The 3,834-nt window shown below is 39.5% G+C and overlaps 1 protein-coding gene across 3 annotated transcripts in view; it reads right to left on the reverse strand.

Annotated features, from left to right (window-relative positions):
- The window catches only part of CUNH2orf76 (chromosome unknown C2orf76 homolog), an 88,929-nt gene that overhangs the window by 28,273 nt on the left and 56,822 nt on the right, over positions 1-3,834 (reverse strand). The window lies entirely within an intron of this gene.

Consider the following 3,834-nt stretch of genomic DNA (forward strand, 5'->3'; position numbering starts at 1 on the left):
ATATATAGTCACGGGATGTGCACTATAGTTTGGGAGTGGAGTCAAGGGAATTGTAATAGATATGTATGATATGGGGGGCGAATGCAGATTGGTGGCAGGGGGTTGTCACTTTGAGGGGTAAAAAGTATAACTATTGCACTGTGTTGTACAGCTGAAAATAATTTAAAGAAAAGTGTTTATTTCACAATAAAAAATAAATTAAAAAAAAGAATCTAGCTGTATTACAAATGTATAAAACAACCTTACTGAAGAGGGTGGAAGAAAAGATATTGATCTAAATAACTTTGGCAATAAATAGATTTTGTAAGATTAAGGAAAAAGGAACCACACAAAATCACTATACTCTAGTTAATATCAAGTTCCTTCCCTCAGGATACAAATTAACAACTCTGATACTGCTATACATACATATGGAATTAAACAAGTAAATGGATGGAAGATGATGGGAGCCAGGTTTCTCACCGTTTGCATGGGAATGTACAGTTAAGCAAGGGGAAGAAGATCGAATGATCCAAGTGGTGATGGGTTAGAGTTGGAAACACCAGTAAGAAGTCATGTTTAACATAGAGATACAGGTAGTAACATGGAAATATTTATACGTATGTCTAGATACACAGGTTGATGTATTTCCTTGCTCTGTCAGCTGAGAGTGCCTAAAAGAAATGACACTCCAGTAGGAATGAGCACACAAGCACCCAGATCTTGGTTTCTAATACCATTTTCCAATAAAAGGAACCAGGGCTCCCTGGAGAAATGTCTGATTCTAGGACTGGGACAGAAAATACAGAAGGGAGCCTGGAGCATCTTATAGTAACAGAAAGTAAAAAAGTACTCAAAACACACACACACACACACACACACACACACACACACACACCACATATACACCATAAATCAAAGGGGCACAGCAGCCAACTGAAAGTTTCCAATGGCCAAACCTAGAACAATTTGAGCAGCAAAATAAATAAAATCTCCCATGCAGAAGTATTCCAAACACATTATGTAAATATTCCACTCATACCTCCCTGCTCCTTAACTGTGGACTGTGCAGAGCGACTTCCTTCCAAATAGTAGAGTACAGGTTTCAGCTCAAGATGGTGGCATAAGAAGACCCTGAACTCACCTCCTCCCATGAATACAACAAATTCACAGCTACATCTGTAATAATTTTCCTCTGAAAAGTACCTGAGAGACAGGCAAACAATGCTTCCAGAACAAAAGATAAAAGTGATACCTCCAGAAAGGTAGGAGAGGCACAGACACAGTCTCACCAGGGACCTCACCCCAGGTATGGTGTCCTGTACCAGGAGGGATGCAAAAAAAGTATGCAACTCTCCCTCAAGGAGTAAAGAGATTGTTCCTCACATCAGGCACACCAACCCTTGGATCAGGCAACAGTAAGATAAGCCCCCAAAATGTCTGGTTTTGAAAAGCAAGAGAAATTAAGTCTAGGAGAATCACAGAACTATAGGGAAACAGAGAAACTGCTCTTAAAGGACTTGTACTCAGACCCACTTGCCCTGAGATCCAGCACAAAAGCAACAGTTTGAAAAGGGCCTAGACCATAAGTGAGAGAGACCCACTTACTAAACTTAGAGCAACTACTGGGGAGGCAGGAACCTACTGGGTCTTTCTCCTAGATGAAAACATTGGCGATAGCACTGTTGCAATCTTTCTAATTTGCTGGTAGCAGAGCTGGCAGGAACCATTTTGGTGCCCTCCCACTAGCCTGCTGGCACCAGTGGGTGTGCTCTGCCCACTCCACGCCACAACTGAGCTAGACAAGCAGACTGCGCCCCACCTACTTGGCATAGCATCTACACCAAAACCAGATCAGGCAAGTGCCCTGAGCCCTGCCCACCTCTTGCAGCAGCCATGCTGTAACCAAGCCAGGTGAGCACCCTGTGCTCTGCCCTACCTGCAGACCAGTCCCACCACTACTGAAATAGACAAGTGTCCCAAACCCTTCCAATCCCACACAGCAGCCATGCCACAATTGGCTATGTAAGCACACAGCACCCAGTCTACCCGGACCACAGCCACAGCCCCAACACAGACAATGGACGCACACAGCCCACAGTAGGAACACTGCGTGAGCACCTGGCTCTGGTGCCCAGAAGAGATGGTGCTTCTGGACCCCCTGGGTCATCTCCTACACAAGACCATTCCCTCAATACTGGGAGAAGTAGCTGATTCATCTAATACATATAGACAAACACACAGAGTCAGGCAAAATAAGGAGACAAAGGAATATGTTCCAAAACAAAGAACAAAATAAATCCCCAGAAAAAGACCTTTATGAAATGAAGATAAGCAACCTACCTGATAAAGAGTTCAAAGTAATGGTCATAAATATGCTCACCGGAGTTGGATGAACACAGTGAGAACTTCAACAAAGAGACAGAAAATATTTAAAACAAAAACAAAAACAAACAAACAAAAAACCCAGAACTTATAACTACACTAAAAAAATACACTAGGGAGGTTCAACAGAAGACTGGATGAAACTGAAATATGAATCAGTGAGCTGGGAGACAAAACCATGGCACACCCAGACAGAACTGCAAAAATGGAAAAAGAATTTTAAAAAAAGGGGATATCTTAAGGGACCTCTAGGACAATATCAACGGACAAAGAAGGGCATTATATAATGATAAAAAGGCCAATCCAACAAAATATCCACAAACTCACATTTGTAAATATTTATGCACCCAACATAAGAGCACATAAATATATAAAGCAAATATTAACAAACCTAAAGGGAGAAACTGAAAGCAATACAATAACGGCAGGGACTTTAATGTCCCACTCATAGCAATGGATAGATCATCCAAACAGAAAATCAATAAGGAAACATCTGCCTTAAAAAACACTTTAGACCAGATGGACTTAATAGATATATATAGACCATTCCATCCAAAAGCATCAGAAGACACACTCTTCTCAAATGCACATGGAACATTCTCCAGGATAGAAAAATGTAAGACCACAAAACAAGTCTCAACAATTCTAGAAAACTGACATCAAATCAAGCATCTTTTCCAACCACTATGACATGAAACTAAAAATCAGCTACAAGAAGAAAACTTTGAAAACCACAAAAACATGGAGATTAAACAACATGCTACTGAACCAATGGGTCATAGAAGAAATCAAGATAGAAATCAAAATACACCTAGAGACAAATAAAAACAGAAATATGACATACCAAATCTATGGGATGCAGCATAAGAGGAAAGTTCACAGCAATATGGGCCTACCTCAAGAAACAAGAAAAATCTCAAGTAAACAACCTACCTCTGGACCTAAAGGAACTAAAGAAAGAAGCACAAAGCCCAAAGTTAGCAGAAGGAAAGAAATAATAAAGATCAGAGTAGAAATAAATAAAACAGAGACTAAAAAGACAATAGAAAAGATCAATGAAACTAAGAGCTGGTTCAGCCAAAGATAAATAAAATTGACAAACCTTACCTAGACTAACCAAAATAAAAAGGCTCAAATAAATAAAATCAGAAATGAAAGAGAAGTTATAACTAATATCACAAAAATGCAGAGACTATTATGAACAATTATATACCAACAAATTAGACAACCTAGAAGAAATAAATTCCTAGAAACATACAATCTTCTAGGACTAACTCATAAAGAAATAGAAAACCTGACTAGACAGATTACTAATAAGAAGGTTGAATCAGGAATCAAAAGCCTCCCAACAAACAAAAGTCCAGGACCAGACAGCTTCACTGGTGAATTCTTTCAAACATTCAAAGAAGAATTAACACCTATCCATCTCCAACTCTTCAAAAAAAAATTGAAAAGGAAGGTGTTAGGGCT

The sequence above is a fragment of the Hipposideros armiger genome, unplaced genomic scaffold (assembly GCF_001890085.2).
Source record: "Hipposideros armiger isolate ML-2016 unplaced genomic scaffold, ASM189008v1 scaffold_833, whole genome shotgun sequence".
Classification (NCBI taxonomy): Eukaryota; Metazoa; Chordata; class Mammalia; order Chiroptera; family Hipposideridae; genus Hipposideros; species Hipposideros armiger.